This window comes from Hylaeus anthracinus, unplaced genomic scaffold (assembly GCF_026225885.1).
Source record: "Hylaeus anthracinus isolate JK02 unplaced genomic scaffold, UHH_iyHylAnth1.0_haploid 4, whole genome shotgun sequence".
NCBI classification, from domain to species: Eukaryota; Metazoa; Arthropoda; class Insecta; order Hymenoptera; family Colletidae; genus Hylaeus; species Hylaeus anthracinus.
In genome coordinates, this window is record NW_026535289.1 from 8,072,726 (window position 1) to 8,096,729 (window position 24,004).

General features: G+C 42.2%; 1 protein-coding gene across 1 annotated transcript in view; it reads left to right on the forward strand.

Annotated features, from left to right (window-relative positions):
• The first annotated feature begins 7,658 nt into the window (after nt 1–7,658).
• LOC128894869 (BTB/POZ domain-containing protein Tiwaz) overlaps nt 7,659–24,004 on the forward strand; it is a 36,348-nt gene continuing 20,002 nt past the window's right edge. Inside the window, exon 1 of the mRNA XM_054156900.1 lies at nt 7,659–7,888. The gene's annotated coding sequence lies outside the window, so the exon portion shown is untranslated. The remainder of the gene's footprint in view (nt 7,889–24,004) is intronic.

Sequence of the window (24,004 nt, forward strand, 5' to 3'; positions counted from 1 at the left end):
ACTAACTGACCTCGAGCGAACTTTCCGCCTTTCTCCTGCAACGTTAACCCTTATGCTGACGGGAGCGACGGGAAACGAGCGTTTTTGGTCGACGAAGCGGATTATTGGAAATTCAATCGAACCAGGCCGGCGCTTAATATGCGCCCGATATCAAACGTGAGTTATTGAAATTCATGGGGTCATTAGCCCCGGTCCTCGCATGCGAATAACAATATACCGCCGCGGTTCCGCGCGAACGATTATATTTATATTCATTTTATAATGGCCGGTAAATTATTAATGCGACGCGCGAATAAAAAGTAACCGAAAACACGAAAATTATATACGTCCGTCGTCCGCTTTCCATAATAATATAATTATACGGTCCCTTCCGCCGATCTGCGATACGAATTTTATATCGATTCGCCGCGTTCGACGATCGTGACGATTCTTCACGCGATTCGAGCCATCGATTCAACGGAAGCTGGGAACGGTTCGCGAAACAACCGTGACCCTGCAAAAAGTTTCATCGAAGTATCATTATTTCTCATCTGGGCATAAATTTCATAGAAGATAGAAGAGTTCGTGAACCAAATTGTAATCGGATTGATAGAATGATATGGTATTGTTTGATATTGGGTACACAAACGCAGCCTCAATTTATTCGGAATTAATGTGTACGATTTAATTTTTATAGTGTCTATTTTTCAACACATTTAGAATGAAATAATAATATCGAAAATTGAGGTGGAATTATAAAAATGTATACGATTTAAGTGAACAAAAATGAAATAAAAAAGAGAAATAAATGCCAGTTTTGTAGCCAATAAATTAGTGTAAATGTAGCCACATAAAAATCTTTGAAACAACGGGGAAACATAAAAATATTAAATCCTCGATATTATCGACTCGAACGACAGCATGAAAAATTAAGAAGGAAACGTAAAACCCATAGCAAGAGGGCCGAATACAAATGTGAATTTCAAAATAAAAATAAAACGCATAAAACTGAACGACGACGAGAGAATAAAGAATTCAGACTCCTCCAGACGGTCATCGAAAAGTCCCAAGACACGTTGATATTACTATTATTACAAACCGTACGAAACGCGCATAATTTAACGATCTGATCGTTCCCGGGTCCGTAAGCACGCCGTACAGAACGGTGTCCCCGATCGCCGTGGTCCGAGAGGTATTTCCAACGACAGCGAGCTATATACATATCCGCGATGGGTTTCGTGATCGCGGACGGCGCCTCGAGGGCGCTTAATAAACGTTATTGGCGGGGCCCCGGTCGCGCTAGGTGGGAGTTAAGGCCCAGAGCACATCCCACGGCCATCTATGGGAGCCGCCTGCCTTTCTCAGGGAGCGTTCTCCGCCTTACGTAAGCCTGAACGCCGAGAGAACCGTGGCGCGGGTCCGACGCGGCGAGGAGGAGGACGCAGTCGAAGAAAGAGGGAAAGCAGGGAACCAAAGAGAGAAAAAGGGGCACCGCGGACGAAGAGAGGAGAAGGTGCCCGGGGGCTGTCTGGAATCTTCTCAAAATGATTCACAGCCTCCGGTAATTTACATTCGCTTGCGTGGGTGATCGTCGGGGATCGCGGTAGGAGGGGGTGGTTGGGGTGGGTGGAGGAGACGGAGGGAGAGGGCAGGAGGCCGTCGGCGATATACTCCTCTCTTTGCCGACTGCCATCGAAAAGGTTAAACATACACCCACAAGAGGTCACGTAACCAAAGAAGAGAAAGACCGTTCGAGCTACCTTCCTACCTTTCCCTTCGACGACGGTGGCATACATGCGCGCCGGTGCATGTACAGCTCGCTGCATTACGTACGAGAGCAGGGGACAAGAAGAGGAAGGGTAGCTGGGCTGCATCCTGCGGTCCCTGGCCTCCTCGCGCTGAGCCGCTGCGAGGTATTTTCTTGGGCGCTATCTTCTCATTTTTTAATAAAAAAGAAATTTATCTGGTACAACTTGTTTTGGTCTTCGCATAACAATTCATCGACACTGGCATTAATAATGGTTTCGATCATCGATCTTCCGCGGGTATGAAATCGAAAGGATTTGAAAGGAATAATAATGATAATATATGCACAGACCATACAAAACTGCCTTTACCTTTAACTCTAACTGCCTAACCCTCTATATCTATGTAAAGAAAATCTAAATGCTATGATTGGTTTCATGTATCCAAATAAATGTTTCATTATAAATATTTACGTCAATAAACTTCACCTGTCAATCAAACATCAAACCTGTCATCTAGATAAATTTCTTTAACAGACACAGAGAGTACGAATACTTATGGGACTGAGTGTATACTAACCTAAAAGGATTCTTCCCACTGATTTCATTATTATTATCAAACCTTTCCATGTGTTTACCTCTGAATACCAATAAAACTAACAACACCTAACCTTCTCAACATATTACAAATTACCTAAGCAAAATGATACAACTAATTGAATACTTTTTTGTCCATTTAGTCCAGAGTTTAGCAACGCTTTCAAGAGGCTCCGGAGACCTCGCGTACCCTTGGTCGATTCCAGGTACGGGATTCAAATGAAGGTACTCGCAGAACCAGTTGTCCGTGTCATGGTTCTTCTACGTATTCCCGCGAGATAAAGCGGTATGATGCGGTGGTTAGACCTCCGTTTTACCTCTACAACCTTTCCCTCATTTTTCCTACGACAATTCCGTTTTCCAGACATTCCGGGTGACCTTTGGCCGCGCGAGGGTCAGAGGTTCGAACAGCTTCGTCCGAGGCTCCGCGAAGGTAGTGATCATCGTTACACAGCAGCCGCAAAGGAAACATTATGACACGCGCAATCAAGCTTGCAATTAGCCGCGAATGCGAAATTGGCAATGCACACAAGCGTGAGACACCATCCGGTGAACGAGGAGTCCTGAAGATGACCAAGCATCGATTCCTGACTTTTTATCGTCGTCCGGCCTTGGACAGAGTGACTGGAAGGGACAGTTCTTAATTGTGGATATAAAAAATTCGAGGTTTGTGCGAGTAACAGAGAGTAAAAGTTCTTTTTGAGTAACCGTACTTTTCGAGGCACTTCAAAATAACCTAAATGATGACTTAAACCCCTCCCAGTTTGAGAGGAACTACATCAGATTTCAATTTCAGGAATATCCTTCATTTCCGAATACCCGAGTCGTCGACTTCAGTTTCCACCAATTTCGACCAAAAAGATAAATATGCTCTGCGAAAGTTGCCAACTTTAGAGGACTGTTCATTATATACTATTTCTTAGATACTTTCGAATCCAACGAAATGATGACTTAAACCCCTCTCGATACTACATGGCCTACGTCATATCTCAATTCCATAAAAATCCCTCGCATCTACCATCTTGAATTTTACTTTCCTCTAATGTTTGCCAAGATTGCCTTCACAAAGAAGTATCTACCTCCCAAATCAGTTTCCATTAGACTTCCTGAACAGTCTAGTATTCCTGAAAGAACCTCGAATTCAACAAAATTATGACTTGAACCCCTATCCTTTTTATACAAACTATAGCATACTTCGGTTGAAACGCACTCTGTTATCGAGTCTAGAAGCGACGGTTCGACGAAAAGGGATCGGCGCGTGCACACCTAGGGACGCATCTTCGATTTAATTGCCCAGGATGACTTCCACTGTGATTCGTACAATAAAGCCCTCTATCCGTAAAAGGACGTAGCGAAACGAAAGGAGAGAAAAGCAACGAAGAGTAACGGGCAAGGGGAAAAGGATAGAGCCAGGCAAACCGAGGCTCTCGCCTTGGGCACGACACGACCCGTTTCAAAGACACGTAGGGCCAAACCAGAGGGCAAAGGGGAGGAGGGAAAGAGGCTTCTCCCTAAAATATGTGGACCCGCGGGCAACACTCGGACTCTCCTCGTTACATCCTGCTGGACGCCTCGGGCGTATACCGGGTCCGCCATGCCGGCAGTCTGTATATCGTATGATACAAAAACATCACATTATTTTCTTCTTTCTTTCGCTTGAATCGTTGTCCCTAGCCCCGTCTTCCTCACTTTTCTTGTTCTTCGCCGCGAACGAAGCGAGAACCCCGCGGGGCATGTGACCACCATTACGCCTCCCCTCCTGCTCTCGCTCATCGTTTCTTAGTTTTCTCTCTTCGACCTCCTCTTCCTCGTCCTGCTCTTTGCTTGCACCGCAGCGGTATCCTTCCTCGTCGGTTTCGTCCTTCTCGATCGCTGTGTTCGTTAAACGATTCGAAATACTCGCCGATTAATTATACTCGCGACGCGTGACGGATTTTTTAAGGATTCGAGGACAGAGTGGTCTAAAAAACGGAGCAGCTGATGAGTTGTCGCTGATGCAAATGATAGAGATGGCCTGACTTTTTACAATCATATGGTAACTAGTCCAGGTACAGAATCAATTGAAAATTAATGCTACAGACTTAACACGTTGACTGCTAAAATAATATATGAAAATTTCTACAAGGCTAAAATTTTATTCTACACAATTAGATAGTACGTAACCGAAAATTCGTGGTAGTGATTATTTTTGCAACTTCCTTAAAATTTACCAATCCTATCCAGATTTATTTTCTTTAAGACATCACCTTTAGAATTAATTTACTTAATTCTTTGATGAAAGTCCTTGTCATCCATATATATATGGGGGACGCGACGTAACGATCAACGTGTTAATACTATTTAGTTCAAATATCGATTAATTTGTCGACGCACAGGTAAGCAAAAATTTTTGTATTTTCAGAAGGAGGAGTAGAATAGGTATATCTAATAGAAGGTTAAATATGGAGTATGTCTTAAGGATACTTCAAGGTCCCATCTCGTTTTGTTTCCGAGTTATAGGCACACCAGCGTTCAAACCACTTGTGTGTCAGTTTACCTTCGAATCGGCTACTTAAAATTACCACCTTTCACCTGAATGCAAGCCTGTGGGCGTCTCATCATAGATCTTACGCATTCGAAAATCTCAGGTGTTGCGTACATTTGTTGGCAACCTTGTTGAATACATTGACGAAGTATTCCCGACGTTCTCCCAGGCGATTTACTTCGGGAAGCTACGCATAATCCAACTCTTGAGAACCTACTCGTAAATCCACATTTGCACCTCCCAGATAAATTTGAGTATTTTTCACGTATCAATTTCATTACGAAGACGTTCGACTGAATGATTAGTGATGTTCGCAAAAAAACGCTATGACAAAGACAGGCCCAAATCAAGAGGCATTTCAAATGAGCCTCGAAACGATCGAAGCAATCCCTTCCTCTCCTCGTAGACAACACGGACCGGAACCGTATATACGAGCGTCACTTTGTCCCTGACGAAGTTAAGGTTTACGTATGCGAGCAGCATCGTCCGTTGGGTTTGGAAGTGCCCGAGGCATTCTAGAACGATGTTGTCGGCCGTGGCCGTTTTAGCCTGGAGCGGCTCAAATACGACAGAAACCGAAGCCACGCCGAGGCTTGGTTCCCTTTATATCGGCCCTCGCCAACTGCCCCATTATTCTCGATGGCCGATGGCCAATCGTATCGGCGAAGTACCGACTGTAACTTTACGAGGACGAAGACTGCGCCGTGCAGGACGCGCTTGGAAAAGCTCCAGGTGCCACGCCGAGACCGCCTCGAGAATCGCCATTAAAGCCTTCTGTGTGCATTATTTCTCCTCTGTTTTTCTTTCCGTCGGACAAATTGCTTTTTCGAAACGAATCGTCCACCGTGGGGGACCTCCGTAATCGGGACACCCGTTACGTAGGCGCTCGGTTTGTTTTCAACACCGAACAGTAAATTACAAAGGGGTCCAGGTAAATTTGATTCATCATTCCTTAAACCTCCTTTATTCCTTAACCTCTTTTTTAAATTAAATATACCTATCGTTTTCTTTCTGTTTTTAAGAAGATTAAGAATTGTCGATCAATTTATCTGTCAGTGCATCCAGTCGTTCCAGATTCAGGTTTTTCCTCGATTTCGAACACCTCTTCCTCGTTCTTTCCACGTGAATCTCACCCAACGGCGACAATATCGCTCCCACATTGTAACGAAGCGCGCCGATTGCTCCTTGCGCAGGATAATTTATATAGTGTGCAATTACTCTAACTCCCCTGGGAGAACTGAAAAGGTAAATGAACGGATGAGTACGTAGCCCCGGCATACCGTGCATACTAAATATCTCATTAGTTAACTCGAAGGAGGATTCGCAAATTATTGTTATTACTATAGCGTTACGTGTGAACCTTATAAACGGGAGGTACAGATAGAGCCGTTTATCTAAATTGTTTATCGAGCAAATTATTTTCGAAGTAAAAAACCTACTGATTCGGGTCGCTATATTTATGTTTATATATATCTTTATGTCTTCAACAAGTATGTGGTAAGGAAAATGTCGAGTTTCCATGACATGGAACTACATACTTAGCTGGCTTCGTGCAGTTCTCTCGGTTACGAAGTAACGAGTATTTAGTCTCGGTGAACTCCCAATGGCATCCCTTGCACAAAAAGGACCCGATCGACGAGTGCGCTGATGAAGATCTAGCGGTTCGCGTATCCGAGGTACTCAAAGACGCTCGAGGCGCTTATCATAGGCCCGCGAGGCGCTGCGAATAGGCGGTGCATGCCAGAGAAAGATGAAGAGGACGACGAACGCGATAATCTAAATTAAAGAAGCTAGACGCGGGATTAAGGGATCGAATCGGGGAGAGCGCTACACCTCGGGCGGTCCAACGATGGAGTTGTATCGAGGATTAAATTTCATTTGCATCTCGACAAAGTTGCTCCATTCTCCAACTCGATGTTTATCTGCTCGTTGGACAAACAAAATCGAAAGGATCGAGATTGGAGTCCAATAGGGATGGTTGCAAGGTACGTACGAGATAAGTACAAACGATATGCTTTGGAGGTACCCTTTGCACTCGAGGCCTTATTTTCTGATATACACCTCAAAGGGTTAATAACTTCTGATATTGAAATTGACACCACGTCATGTCACCCATATGTGGGTGATAGAGCTTTTCATTAAGAAACTTTAACAATTAATTTCCAAAGGTAAATATTAATAAAAACAAATCTAGACAGAATTCGTAAATTTCGATGAGAATACAAAAATAAGTAATACGACAAATGTTAAGTTCTATACTTTCTAATTGTCTCGAGACAAAACTTTAGACAACATTTTTGCAGACCTTTCCATGTGAATCAGTCTGGCGATCAACGTGTTAAGTTTCTCTTTTCAAGAAAAGATGAAGAAAATAAATTTCTTCGCTAAGACAATCGATAAATAAAACGAAGACATCGAGTCTAGTCTTGCTTGGTGGTGGAGACGTCGCGGGGTTGGTGTCGCGAGCCTAATTAGCTGCGGAAGAGGAGCCCTTGGAAAAGAAAGCATCGCTGGAAATAATAATAATGATAAAGGTGAATCGAATTGACCGCGGGGCATTCGTAGGAGGGGTTGAAGCCAATTGACACACAAGCAGAGGGGCGACCTCGAGGCTGGGCGCAAGAGGATTGCAAGCTCAGGGCGCTTACCGAAACACCGCGAGCTGTCGAAGCGGGAGAACGGCATTGGGTGGCGGGGAAGGACGACGTGGAGGTAGCCTAAAGCGAAAGGGGGGGGAGGGGTTTAGTCGCGACTGGCGCTCAGTGGGGAGGAGTAGCGCGAATGCTCTGACACTAGGGAAGACGCTTCAGTCCCATTAAAGCTGCGGTGGCGCGCGGCTCGCGCTCGTTTCACCCCTCGAAAGAAGACACGTGAACCGTGACCACGTGGATCTGTGCGCGACACACGAGCACGAGCTTCCCGCGAAAGCTCCACGGTGGCTCGAAGGTAGTGTTCTGGTTCCTGGCTGACAATAGAGGGATTGTGGATTGCCAACCGTGGACGCGAGAACAACCGTCAACCTGGAGCCCACGTGTCAAAAACGGTGAGTGTGGCATCTTTTCTCCTTCACCAGAGATAAGGAGAAGAATTATTCGTGGTCACGAGATTTTGACAAATTTTAGCGCGAAATTAGGAGCAATTAAAGAGCTCCTTGGACTGATGAAGCCTTCTTCGAGGATAGAAAAATTCCTTATTGTATCCGCATACGTCACTGAAATGTAAATCAATTATGATAGTAGCGATGGAGTAAATTTGACGTTTCTTAATACAAACACTCAAAAAGTGACAAACCGCAAAATGTCTTAGGTACGAGACCTACTAGGAGACATGCTCTACGAGATCCAAGAGCTTTCATCCCGATTGGTCAACCCATCTCGGCATAATCGGTGAACATACCCCAAAAAAAAGAAGGAGTAACCTCCTCTCGAATTGAGTAACCTCCTCCTTTTCGAAGCCGATTAGAAATTAAAATTTGACGTTTGTGGATATACCACCATGTACCAGTCTTGCTCCGAACCACAGAATTCAGTGATTACTGTTATTACTTTTTTCATGCAAAAAATTGTGTGTCGTTGAGACAGTGTGTGTTAGGAAACAGTGTTGTCCGGTTGAACTTGTGGTTTTGAAATCATAACCGAGCTAGCCGAGAACAAAAAAGATGAATCGATAAACAGCGACAGGATTCGCGGAGGAAAGCAATTAGAGAAGCCAGGGGAGCGTTGGTTTGGTCACGATTTATCTAATCAGTCGGTTTACTTTCGCGCCGATTGCGCGGCAATTAACTGCCTAGTGAACAATTTATCGTGGCTAGACATAGTTAGCAGATAACGCCGAGTCGTGCCTCTCTCCTAGTCTAACGGCAGCTTAATACTCGTTTAACGAGGCTAAACGCGTCTTTAGCGAAATTTTTATGCAACGTGCAGCTTTCACGAGTCGAAAACTCCCTGCCTTCAACGTGATCCGACGATCATGATCGGTGAAACGACTTCCGGATCGAGCGTTTAGGTCTGTTGGCGAACGAGGCTCGAAACGCGAGGGGAAAAAGAAAAAAATGGTGGAGATCGTGCTGTTTCCCTCGAGAACGCTGTCGAAATATCGCGTGACAAATCGATATCGGAGCAATGGAAATGGTAACGAAATACTTTCTAATCGAGCTGCTTGGAAAACCGTCGAGATAGAAAAATTTTTCCGATAATGACGCGAAACGGCGGCGTTTTGGGTTTGGAGAACGACATTATGGCTTAGTTTAGAAACTTTTGATACGGTTATCAAGCTGATCCGTATTAAGCGTTAGATTATGTCTCTTGTTTACATCGATCGTATTAAGTCACATTAGTTTAGACTTTTAAATAGGAAAAAGGTACACTGAATGCTGTGGCGTGTACAATAAATAACAGTATATTAATAAATAACTAAATGGATATTAATATTGAACATGCATCATCACGTATGATTATATTTGTAATTCTGACGATGCAGCAAGCAAATAGAAGAAAATGTCTTCAGAGGAAATTCAAATTTATAAGGATGAGACTGTGAAAAATGTACCAAAATAGAATTAAATTAATCATGCAGCAATAGAATTAAATGGAATTAAATCCAATACAACTGATGCTTATTTTAAATATGAAATATCAAAGAATATGGCAAAAAATAAGGAGTAATGAGTTTTGGCAAAGAATCGTAGGAGAACATTTTACAGAAATGGACTGGATTTCCAACAGTTCGGTGTAAGCTAGGCCATTATTCGTTGAATTTTATGCTAATTTTCGATATGCTTATTTTTTAACACAGACCTTTGTTTCTGTGGTTAATCTAACCGAACGAAGAATGCGTGTCGTAAGTAACGCGATTATCCTCGAGACATCGCAGTTGGAAGAAGCATAATCGACTCGCAGTATTTAATCCCGCCTACGGAGGGGGCTCGAGTTCACAGAAACCCAAAGACACAATGATGTTGCCTCGATCCCAGACTGCATTCCGTCGTCATCGAACAATGCTTATGATCAATTATGCATCTCCCGTTGCACGCGGCGACATATAATGCCGCGCGGAATCCGCTTTCGAGAGCTAATGGAGTTCGAGTAATTCGAGACGACGGCCGCTCCGCTGTCCGTTCGCGAGGCTTGACAATTTTTTAGTTTTCTTTCGACGGGGGATATAAACAGCTCTAGAAAGTTGTGTTCGAACGTGGCTCGAGAAACGGTGTTCGAAATTTTTAGCGATGTTTCATTAAAAAAGGCCATGTAAACCATGGTGGTTTGATTTTGATAAGTTAGAGAACTTGTCATATATTTTCGAGACTATTTACTTCCTTTCGTCCAGAAAGATCTAATTCAGAATTGCAGCTTTTTCTTTCCAAGAATGGTCCAAAATCTCAGAAATTCAAAAAAAAATTCAAAAACATTAAAGTGATGACTTAAACCCTACCCTATTACATCTAGACAACGTCTCAGCTGAATTACAAAAAGATCCCCGACATCGATTAGCAGAAATCTATCGATTTGACGTGAATCGACCCGTGGGATGTTTCCTTTCCAACCAGTACGCGAAACTATAATTATATCTTGAAATCAATTTATGAAACCTTTCGAAAACTTCAATACCGGTCTTTGAAATATCTTTGGAACTGGTTGGAAACGAAACGGTTGGCGCAAACGCAAATCCTTCGGACGGATTGTTTATAGACAGTAAATGTCACCGACCAGTACTTGATAGTTTAATTTCTCCATGGGATTTGACTGCGTCTCGGCATGACAAATATTGAACGTCAATTTTCCGAGGGGACATCGTAATTCGCGATTCCTCCGACAGTACGTGCCGACACTCGCATCGCTCGTCGAATACGAGGAATAAATTACACGCACCCATCTGCCTTTTCACGAAAGCCGGTATGATAATCTCCTTACGATCGGATGAAAAGATAAAAGTCCTTCGCGGAGTTTCGTAAGTCTGGTTCCTAGTAGAAAATGGTTTAAAATAAACACATAAAGCCTTGTAATCTGCGCAATCAATCCAATTTTAATTGAGACTCTTATGCTACCAATAATAAAAATACCAGTTAGTAGAGGTCTAAGCTCAGCTACAGGAGGCTAGACGTTACTAGGCTCAGTTACAGAGGACTAGAGAGTACTCGGCTTAGCTACGAGTTCATATATCCGAGGCTAAACATAATTTTGTTCGTATAAACGAGGTTCTACTGTACCTAAAATTAGAAACGCAGTAACCATGCATGGAATTAATAAGTCTCCCAAAACTATCACGATAAAATCATCCTATATTTCAACGTTCAGTTACTCTTGAACTTTTACCCATCCTCAAAAAAAGAGAAGAACTCCAAAATTTCGTTTCCCGCATTAATAATGAATACCAACCCCATTTCAAGCTCGTTCCGCGAGAGGAGTGTTGGAAAATACGTCGAATGGGAATAAAATCGGGCATCGTCAAATCGAACCGACGCAGAAAGGGGAAAAAAGTACGTAACGAACGGGAGTACACATTTTTCATTGGGATATCCGCGGGATATCCGGTTCATTTGAAATAACATCTGGAATTTCGCGATAGCTACGGCTCGAAAATCGGAAAACACCGGAGATGGTGGAAACTTTTCAAACTGGTTACCAGTGGCGACGGTGTGGCGGCGGTCGGTCGACGTACCACCGATAGCGAAGAAGGAGAGCGGGGGAGGAAGGGTGCTTGCCGCTGCTAGCATTTCAGAACGGATGTGGAAGGGATGTGGACTCTGTGGAAATTGTGCTGGGGCAGGAAAACGGGGGTTGGAAACTGACCCGGGGGATCGCCGTGGGCGCAGACGAGCTCTGCAGTTGCCGTAATTAGAACCGAGCGCCGGAGGCGTCTAGCCTACGGCTGACGGGTCTCCTGCGGACCGAAATTATTCATGAAGCCGCGCCACCCGCGGCGAAATTTTCCCGTAAATATTTTCCCTTGTCCGAGATATCGGGCCCGCGATTCACGCGTGCACGAATACAGGCGCAACTTCGACCTGGATGCACTCCACAGCGCTTCTTCGGAATTTCTGCTCCTGGAAATTCTACGCTAGAAAATGAAATTTTTATCGACGATTTTAATGGATAGATAGATAACACTGACACGTGGAATTATTGGATCCTTTAAATGGTTGAACCTCACTCTTAATTTCTTAATTGTAGCTGGAATTTTATTTTATTTTGTACATGTGGTTTAGAAATGGGATTTCATTTTATACATTGAACAATCCAGGTCAGCTACCATTTGCATATGTAGCTGTTTGCTTAACCCCACTTCTCCCTAATATGAAATAAAAAATTCAAGTATGTTTGTCATTTTCCTATAATTCCTACTATTTCTGTTCACTCCAGATGAAATTTCATTTAGTTATTCTTCATGCTCTGGCATAAAGTATAAACACTTTACTTTATTCACCTTCTAAAACATCGGAATCTTAAAAGTGTCAGTCCTGAATCATCTGTTATCCTTGGTGGGAGAATACACTATTAAAATCATATTAACGATCAGTACCAATAATTACCATTTCCCTTTTCTATTTCCCAACTGCTATCATCAACAAATCCCAAACAGCAACCTCCTGCTACCATGCTCCAATGTCAATAAAGGAAAGAATAGAACCATCTCTACCTTTTTACAATACCTAACATTCAAAGACCATTATTAACATCATATTAACGATCAGTACCCATAATATCGATCACCGATCATTACCATTTCCGTTTTCCATCTTCCAACTGGTATAATCAACAAACCAGAAACAGCAACCTACTACTACCATGCTTCAATAATAATAAACAATAGCGCGGGACAATTTGTACCATTTTACAAGATCCGACGTGCAGAGGGCGAAAAATGTCGCGAGTGCATCGCGATGGATCGATCGCGGCGCACACCTGGCCGCATCGGCGGGAACGCGTGTCGCAATCGGTGCATGTTTTGCGCCGCATGAAATTCCTATCGCGACGGGTACGCAGCAACGCGCGCGCCAACGTCTCGGTCAGAGTTTCCGTCTGGTAGGGTAAGTAGGTGAGAGTACGTGGTGGGAATGAGCGAGGATGAAATGGAGCAAGACATGCATTGGCGCGTGTCGGGAGTGCCTCCTCGGCCCTCCTGCGAGGCTGTGCGGAGCCTGGCTCGTGTTACGTGGGCAGGCTACGTAGCTGAATACTTCAACATCGGGCCGCTGTAAGTAACGACGCGTGCAACCGCTCGTAGGCAGGCGCATACAACCTGAACCCAACTGCGATGTATTGCCACCAGGCCTGAGAGAGAGAAAGAGAGAGAGAGATTGTGCTTGAGCTTGGTTTATCGAAGTGCGTAACTGAAAAGTTCAGTTTTTACACTTGATCCATACGTCAGTATTTACAATTATTCCCATCCTTCTTAACATTGTTTTAATATCGCAGTATCTCTCAGCACTCGTGTCTGTCGATACTCACTAGTTCCCTTATAGCTCGGGTACCTCGGAATCGCTAAACCCGTATTGTAGCTGCGTACACGCATGCTACAGTCCCTGAGGGAGAAAGAGAGATTTACACCGCGAACCTAACTCTTCAAACCATAAGCAAAGACAGATGGAAATCAAGTTCTGAGTTCTTATTTGTTCAAGCACTTTTTTTGTGTTTTAACTTAAAAATCTAGCATTTTCAAACTGTAGTTCCTTAGGTCTCCTAAAATCAATGCAAGTAGTACAGGAAGTAACACAGTGGACATAGACAAGTGACAGTATGAATGGGATGGTCTTAGACTATATTTAGAGCATATCTATATGGCGCCGCTAACAAAAACGAATAATTCAAAAAACAATTTAAATCTCATTATCCTATCAGAATAACTAAAAGAAAAGGAGGGAAGGATATTTCACTTTCCTGAAAGAACCCAAGAGTTATATCCAGCCGAAGTGCACGCAGTTGTTCACACACAATTCTACACGATTGTACAATTTACTCTTTGTGCAAGCATGGAGAATTGTTTTTAATTGAACATTTCGTAGGCATGGTACGCGCAGCCTGTGATGCATTGCCACCAGGCACGACGGGGAAAGATTTACACCCGACTCTCCACAACCGAAGACAGACAGACAGACAGAAAGAGAAAGAGAGAGAGAGAGAGCTCTGTCGTGTTACAAGTCACTCGGTATATATCCTGCGTGTCCTGGCCGCGGTCTTAAACGCTCAAATACAGAAAAATCGAACGACAGGATTTATTCGACGATAAAAGAAACCAGCTCTGCGACTGGACGCGACAAGCGTTTAGGAGACTCTGCTTTTGTGAGACCGTGTTGGAAGGCACGCGAGAACTCGATCCTCCTTGACAGAATTATAACCGACTCGAGCGATAAAGTTCATTGTGACAGGGTATTACACGCGTGGAGCATGTTTTCTCATTACGGTAATCGCGTTCGATTCCTCCTCGGCGCTGTTCGAGGAAATCTTACCTTGATAGGACGATATAATCGCGCGATAATGAGCGCACTTCGTTAGGAGTTAAAGTAAGAAAGTACAACGCACGTCATCTAATAATAATTAATCAGGTTTAAACCATTTACGACTACGGGAGCCTCGTCGAGACGTAAAAATTCTAGAATGGAAAAAATGTTTAATAGAATATTCCAACAAGCACGATACACAACTTAGATTTCAACAAATATCTTTATACCTCTACTTCTATATTTCTGTTTGGATTAAAATCTTTGTTTAAAACTTCTGTATAATTTCCACGCTAGAAACTAATTTTTTTAAAGGTCTCAGTGATTCAGAATCTATAAAAGATTTGAATTTTGAAATTTACCTTGTTTAGAATTTCGACGAATAAGATTTCTCAGATGAGCACCAGCCTCAGCCGCGAGATTTACATCATGGCTGGTTTACACACACGCGAATACGTCGGATGGAACGCGACGACGCGGCGACTACGTGGAGGATGAAAAATATAGAAGACTAGGTAGAATTTATTCGCCAATAAAACGAACCTCCCGTAGGCGAAGCGGACAGTTAGGATTCTGGATTTCAGGCAAAAATATCGTCACCGTGACGCGAATAAATTTTCAACGACAGCGACCGTTTGATTAACTCGACGCAATTAAATTTATCGAATGGAGCCTTGTAAGACTGCGCGAATCTGATAAACGATCGAAGCTTTCGATTTATGCTCCATCGAACCGCTCACATTGTTGCATCGCTTTTCAAGTTAAATTGGATAATGACAAAGATTTATTCGCGACTTTGTGTACATTACGATAATTTGCAAAGAGAAGAATTGAAGGTTGCACTTTCCAAAGCAGATATTGATAATATTAATTATCAGAGTTTATATTCCAGGATTACTTTGAGTGATAACTAATGTATTTATAATATTACGTTTATAATATTAAAAAAAATGTCAGCGGTAGGATGGTAATCGTCATTGCTACGATTTAACAGTGAAACGTAACGTTATTTTGTTATTCAATTTTGTTATCATTTTTGTTCAACTTCACTGAAATCCAAGTACAGCCCATAATGTTGATAAAACGTAATATCGATGTAGGATATACGCGAAAGCCGAGAGCAAGTAAGTAATGGATTCTTCCCAATAACAATCGAGCTTTTATCTGCAATAACATTAATGTAACTAAATATCCGACTGATGGAAGCTTTCAGTAATTGAAACAAGTTAATAAGAGATTACTAAAATTCGGGAAGAATAACGTAACAGTGGCCTTTGGAACACTAACGTTGAACTGCAACAGTTGCTTGCATCGCGAAGTCTGGATTCACAAGCGGATACCCAGCTTAACCTGGGATAATTCGTTGAAACTCCGGCAGAAACTGTTGCGAAATTCGTTTTACCGTGCAGAGCTATGCAAAACTATCGCCGAAAACACTCACGGTAATTATCGTTAAACATGTACGCGTAATTTCGCTACTTTCGCGTTACTTCGCGTGGAACGTATCTTTTTTATCACGAGGGAGAATTCACTCGCGAATGAAACTAATTAGTGAATGACGAACAAAGGGAACTCGGGGAACTTTGCTCCACAAACAATTAATAAAAGGAGCCGAATTAATTAAACCCTTGCTTTGTTTTTTCGTCATCGATAATTAACTGTGAATTACCCGTTTAATTTACTCCTGGGGAAAAGCTGAAATGAAATCATAATTATGAGTGGATGACAAACATTCATTCAGGAATAAAGATTTTCGCTATCTACATTGTATTTACTCCTAAGTATAACCATAAAAAATAAAATCTAGAAGCACGATATTTTGAATAAATACATATTGTCAGCACAAAAGAATAATTATTAGTATTGTGACAAGTAAGAGAAAAAGGGAAGCTGCCTTAATAACTGCATTATTCATAGATATTTAGTCAGTGAAGGAGACCTAAAGAAAACTCACTAGGAATATGCTCGATCATACTACTTATTCTTCATTACTTTGTACTATCGACCAGCGCTAAATTAAATTTCATTAATCCATAATCTATTCAATTAAAAACCAGAATAGCACTAGCTATTCAGCTCGCAGCAAACCAGTGTAAAAGGGAATTTTTGATCCGTCTTAACGGTCGATTGATTGCTCAACGAAATATCCCAGCGTGATGGATCGCTGCTTAATTGAAGCTTCTCTAAACGAGAATTAAGCGACAAGCACTCCGGGTGCTCTGAAAGGATAACCGAGACTACGTGCCAGGCCACGAGCATCGATGAATTTCAGACTACCTACGTAAGTGTTCGTTGGTAACTGCGAGCACAAGCCAAACCGGTCGGCACGCGCTTCGACCATCCGCTATTGAAGCTCGTGCATGCACCAAAGAAAGGAGCCAAACCTCTCCTCCTCGCGTCTTCTTCGTCCTCCTCCTTTTGCTCTCGCACCGTTCTCTCCCACTGCGCCATCGGGCAACACGGGCCTTTTTTATTTGCGCAACCGTACAGGTAATCGCGAGGGACAATGAACACGCGATCGCCCTCTTGCTCCTGACATTCTTTGCCTGGTACACATTCGGTGACATCGCGTTCCTGCGTCGTGTTAAACCTTCCTCGGGCCTCTTCTTCTGCGAACGCGCCATTAGCGTCTTTGCTTGGGGTATAATGACACTGTGGGGTTCTATGACAACGTTTTTTGAGCGCCACCGGGAAAATGGGGGTTTAAAGCGTGTAATTTAATTAAAAAATGTGGGTTAGGTTAGCTTCCCCTAAAGAGAATAATACCCGTTGCACTCGAAGTATGGCGTTGTACTTGTAGATGCCAAAAATTTCGTCTGTCCTGTATCCCTATCACTTCCAATCAAGTGAAAAATCATCCGTATCCTCGAAAACCAGAGTTCTATTCTGGCATTTCCTTAAAATAGCTAACGTCCTATTACTTCGTCAAAGATAAGTTCGATCCAAGCATTTGCGTGGTCGTCTCACACCCTCTCGATTATCCACGGATTCAGCGCCGTCGCCGTCGCCTACACGCGACAGGCTCCTATCGTCTTCCTATTTCCCTTCCGCTTCTTCTTCTTCCTCCTCATTACGCTACGTCCTTCGCGCACGTTGCGCTAAGGTGAGCCAAGAAGGCTTCATCTATCTTGCGAAAGCACCGCCGCTTATTAAACCTGGTAATAACTACCGTGCCGTTCCTCGTCCGATCTTCAATCAGCGGATCTAACGAGTTACTCGCGGAGTGGCGGATGTGGGTCAGCGCGAAAGCTCGCACCAAGGGACTCCCTCCAGCAGTCAAGGACGTTCGCGGAGGAATGTCCTCCGCATCCCCGGATCGAGGATGTTGGATGAACCCAAACACGAACTTGGCCACAATGATACAAATGCTGTAGAATGATTCTGATCACATATGTACAGGCAGTCCCATAAATATTCGTATCTTCTATGTCTATTGAAGAAATTTATTTAAATTAAATTGTAGGTTTTCAAGCGTATATTTGTATAAATATATACATCTGTAAGCCATTATTTAATCAGTCAGACTTCCATGTGTGCTCCGTGCCCTTTGAGTAAGATACTCAGACATTTCGTCGGTATTGTACTGTAGCAATCAGTGTATCGGTATGAGTGTGTCAATTGGCTTCTGAAGAAGTCAGCTGCAATGCTAGTTGGTGTTTCTTCCAGGAGTAGGAATTCTCGGTGGACTCCTCAGTGAAACTCAGAAAATATTGCTTGAAACTTCAATAATACTTAGTTACAATTCACCTTTGCAAGTGTCTCTAATGCTAGTGTCCGTAAAGACAGAGTTTCATCAGATTCTTGAGTCCAATAGTCAGCTAATGGATAACTCTCCAATCTTTAAATCTATCCTGACAAATTAAACAGTGATCTGTTACACTAGATCTAGTACGCAAAAATGGCGCCAGATTCGAAGCACGTTCAGGCGATCTAATTCTCCGCAGCGCGCTTATTATCGCAACATAAGCGCGGAAAGTTCCGTTACGGAAACACTTCAGTTTGTATCATAAATTATCGAATGGGATTGACCGGGGCTACGTGTGCGCACTCCGCGAGGTCGGACGCTCTTTGGGATTGATGCGCATCGAAGGGTTTATTGATCAAGCCTGGTCGCGAACGTGTTTGCACTTCACGGTAATTATTCTTCTGTTTGTGCGTCAGCTTGGCATTTGTTGTTCATTTAGCTGATTGGATAAAATAGGTGAAATTGAATTTACGCGTCTCGCGGTCCAGTGGGTACGCCGACATTTCGCGTCGTGCCTCCACTGGGTCCAAATGTGTACATTATTTTTATGTTTGAAACCATATGCTCAATGGAAGGTATTCAAGCTATAATGTAACGTCACGAGCATTGTTTTAGTTTTTTTATGCAATAGAAACGAGTTTAGGAAAAGCGAGTCACCCAAAAAGGGGCCACTTAATTGAAATAAACTCGATCCAGTCATGAAACGAGGTTGATCGCTCCTCTAAGCTTATTTTAATATTCAAAGATCGTTAGCAGTCGCTGGTGAGAGGGTCGATTAATCGATAAGTGCAATCGATTGGTTTCGCGCAGTCCAATGTGCCTACAATTCCAGAAGCGACGAGACAGAGTCGCAGAAGAACTTATGGATAACGTTGATCCTAGATCGCGGTCATTTTCACGCCTCGGTGAGCAGCTGTATCGAAGTCATTCGAAACAAAAACAATTCGATAGAATCGTTCCAGTTTCCACTTATCACTGAAAGTTGCACGTTCTACATTAAAAATATGTTTTAGAAACCGATGTTTTTTAACACATTGGTCGCCACGTCAGTCAGAAATGGTTAACAGGATTTTTTATTAACCAACTAAAAGATCAATTCGTGATGAGATTCGTAAATTTGGCGAAATTCAAAAATTTGATACTACGTCGAAATGTTAAACGATCTAACTTTCGATAGTCTCATGACAAAATTTGTATTTTATAGAAATTTTTACGAATTTTAGCTCAATAGCCAACGTGTTAACTGTATCGTTTCCACAGCGTGCACAACAAATAAAATCGAGCCCCCTTTTGAACATCCATTTGCCACCCACCCCTATCATCTCCGTATTAGGTGATTCGTTGCTTCTTTCGGGCAATGGAAAAAAAGTAATTGGAAAAACGAAGAGGGAACTGCAATAACTGGCGGGTGATTGCAATCAGTGCGATTGACCGTGTCTCGCAGTGGAAGAGCGAAATCATGCACAGCTGCGCATCGAGAGCAGACGAACGGAACTGAAAATCAATGCAAACGTAATGCAAAGAGGAAGTTAACGAGCCACGAGTGTTTCGAACGGCGTTCTCGCGTCCGCCGCTAAGTGCACGTTTATAGGCCGCTTCGCGATCGTCGAGCGTTAATGAAACGCGCTAATGATCGACAGATGTGCCTGCAGTTACGGCGTTATTTCTTTTTCTGTGCTATTCTGGGAATGGAACGAGCTACGAGCTACAACGTAGAGATGCAGCCAAATACGGACATTGACTTGTAATTCGTTTAATTGAAAAAAAAAATAACACGTGCCATGTACTCGTTCAATCTCTCTAATGGTTTGATTAATGGCAGCGCAACTGGCATAGATCCGGCAAGGATCACTCGTATACAGAACTGCTAATTAAGCACACTTGGAATTTTATCAAATGGAAATTGTTGAAGATTTTGGTCTTTACACGATAAATAATAAATGAAAAACAAGAATTCTATTATTATATAGTTTTAACCTCTTGAGGGATACTCATACATATGTATCTTTACTTTGCATTAAAATTATCGTTATTTACGATCACAATACCTTTCAGAATTAAAAAAAAAAACTATATTAAAATGAGACAGCATATTTTTACATCAAAATCGATTTACAGATTAAGATTGCTTTCGATGATGTATATTCGATTAAAGCGAACAAAAAATCCATTTAATAATTCATCCCTCGAGAGGTTAAATAAATATGCAAGAATTGTACGAATACCACTTTTTTTTTAAAAAACAGTTTCCAGGATAATACCACTTTAATTTTGTTCCTTATGGTCCAAGAAGTGGTTATTTCGACGGAAGGGTGAACGATCATAGCTAGGATAAGCATTTATGCGAGTTTTATACGAATGAAATATAAATATGCGAGGTATAGGACAAGACCCTGAAATGAAACAAGTATTCACCATTATGCAGTCGGTCGAGTGGTTCGCCGGGGTCCTTCGTACGCCCACGCAATTTCATGCTCCTCAAGGCTCGTCAGGACGCGAACTATATCGCGTTTGTATATAGTCAAACGCTTGGAAATGGAGACTGTATTGAAAATGATATAAAATGACCTAATTGTAGCTTTGTTTTGCTCTGAGCATGAGTAACAATTTCAGTATTAGGATTGTTTTGGGACTGTTACAATGGAGATTCTATTAAATAACACATTTGAAGGAACAATTATAGTGTCATCGAACATTCTCGGCGAGTAAGATATCGAATTCGTTGGAAACGATATGCATTTACGTAAAAAGTAACTTGAGGCGGACTCAAATAAGAAACAAATGAAATAATAAAATGCAGTAACAGGAGGCACCTCCAGGGCAAATAAGAAGGCAGGCTACAGAAAAATAATCCCCGGAGACGTACATTACACAAGAAAAGATAATGAAGTTACTCGACGTTCTAGAACTTCATTGATAATATTACAACAAAAATTGTGATGTAAATGTCAAATACTCATCTCGGACAAATGAAGACTTGAAGTCATCATCACGCATTCAGATATAATTTACTTTTTATCAGAATGTAAAAGCGAGAATGACATAATATTATAGATTCATTCTACTACTCCTTCCTAGAGACAAAAATATAGCATGAAATGTACTTCTTTATTACAATAGCAAATTTTAATACTCTTTTAGATACCAACGAATGAAAAATGTACTTTAAAGTACTAAGATATAATTCTAACAAAAGTATTCATTCCTGGAATCCCGCATAAATAATTTCCCCACGGGTCAAAACTGACACAACTCCTTCTTGCGCTACCTTCCGTCGTCCCATGGTTAATTGCAGACACTCCGAGCCTCGTCTGCGATAATAAACTAAAATTAGAGTCAAAGAAAAACAGGATAAATATCCTCGGCGTCTTCGTCCACGACCTCTCGATTATCACGATTCCTCGTAGCGAAAAAACAGTCTCGTAGCCTTGCCGAGCGAGAGGAGTCTCGACTTCTGGCATTAACGTGACCCCACGGCGTTACAATAATACTACCCACGGAGGGAAATGAGGCATTTTCGAATTTGCATTCGCGACAGCCGCGGGCCACCAGTGTCCTCAGCGCTCACGGAGCCCGCAGCTCACGGTTTCTTGTACAATTCCGAAGCAACGAATTCAAGAGGCAACGAGCTGCGCACGGGTGCACGTCGTGGGCGACCAGGCTCGGAGTTTTCTGAATTTGTAAGCTTGTGTACACGCACCCCGTATGCGTGTGACGTTGACCCTGAAGCGTTGGCCAAGTCTTCGGATAGGGTGGACCCATGGCTCCTGAAAGGAGAGTCACGAATGCTTTTGTCCGGACAAACATTAACATATGAAAGTTTTATCGTCCACGGTGCGCTGGGATTCTTCACGAATTTTCCAAATTTCTAATCTCCAGAGTTGAAATAAGGGATGATGTTAAAAAGGGGTGAATTTTGGGGTAGCTGAGGCAGCGAAGTTATTAATAAGGAAACATTCTTTTGATTTGGAGGAATTATAAATAATTTTCAACGTCCTCCTTTACCACGTCAATTAAAATTATCGAACAGAACTACATATAGTACCGCGCCTCCATACCCAAGAATAAGGAGTCAAACGAGAACACGAAACGTAGGGCAGAGGATTGGTCTTGTAATAGTTGAAACTGTTTATTACCAGAAATCGAGTTTATTTCCCGCATAATTTATGAAAATTTGAAGCTAATTTTTCTCAAAACTCGAATTTGTTTCTCTATTTAATTGACGAAATAAAAATTCACGGTGAAACTGACGAGAGTTTGAAAGCGATCCACTGTCGCGGCTCTAATTTCGTCGATGGTCGCTGATAGGTATTAGAAAGTCGAGAACCGTGGGTTCGTTCCATTTCCGTCCGTTTTAAAAGGAGTATAATGTCCATCTAACGATGTCTCAACTGTCACGGTTGAGCATTTGAGATTGAATAGACGCGAAAATAGATAGCGTTGTACTAGGTTGCGCTTTAATTCGATATCTCGCAGATTCTACCGGCGAGCCTAATAATTTCAACGATAATGTTGCGGTCAGGAAACCGCCCATGCAGCTGGGAAACACTGTTTCATAACAAATATTATTCGAAGAAGATCAGTGACTGGGCGAACATAACGAAAATCATGAAAGGGAAATCCATTGGGCAGACCGAATTATATTTTTCTCTTTATCGATTCATGCGTGGTATCTTTTTATCTGTTTAAATGGAAACAGACAGTCCAAGGTAATCTCAGTTCTGCTAACCTCACTGGCGAGGAACTGTGTTACACCGTTCTAGGTTAATATACTTAAAAACACGTTAGTCTGTAAGCGAAACTCAATTTTCTGCGTCAAATTCGATTAAACAAGGTAAAAATAATCTCTTAGCTGGCAACGATAAATCAAAATATGTAGAAATGAACGAGTCAAGCGTGGCTGAATTGACCCACATGGGAATTATCGACACTTTCACAAGCGACGCGGAAAACGAAGTTTTAAAGACTCGCTAATTTTCCTTCCTTGAAACATGTAACAAAAATATATTTGCTGTGGATATCATAAATGTGTAAAATTTTGGTCCTCGAGGTAAAAATTCACGAAGAAATACCTCTTCTTATCGTTCTATAGACACTTCTTTCAGAGAATATTCGAGTATTTACACGCGCCGTTTTCCAACGTGAATATGTAATAGCCCCGCGGATATAAGTAACCGAGGAATAATTTCTATTCGACGAATAACATAAAATTCACGCAGTAGAGAATTAAGTATCGACATCGGTGTGCATCTGGTTATCGAAGCACCGAAGTGGTAGAAATACGTTTATGGGCCCAGTTTGAGGCACTCGTGTCGAGTCGCTTAGTATTCAGAGCGTGTATTAATCAGTTCAAGTATACGTACGCCAAGAAGTAATTCCCATTCGAAGGGTAATATAAATTTCACGTAACGGAGGGTTGGGTTTCGACATCGCTAATAGTAATTCAATCACCAGAAACGCCTTTATACGTTCGACTTTAAACGTAGAGATTCAAGAAAAAAAAAATAGATTTCTATTTATTACATAAATAAACATTCTAGATTTTCAAAAACTATTATTCTAAGAGAACTTAGACGTCACGCAAAGTACCTCAAAGAACAAGCCATACGAAAACCACATAAAAACTCTAACGAATTTTTATACAGAAATTATTTCCTGCAATCTCAATTACGTATACAAACGCGTACATACTCGTAATAAATTTGTGAATAAAGCCATTATTTTCAGCGTTTTATTCGAGTCTTTCCTTCAAGTAGTATTCGCGATTTCTTCCACGGTTTCGAGCCTCACGCAAACACCAAAGACTTTCCGTAGGAAACGTTGTTTTTCGCGTCGATTTCCAGTTGGTATCGTCGACGGATCGACGGGATTTTCACGCGCGGCGACACGTTTTCCGGAAATGCGTAGTCCCGCGCTCGACAACAGGCAAATTTGCATACGCTGACTGCCCCGCGGCGATTCTGCGGCGTCCAACGCTA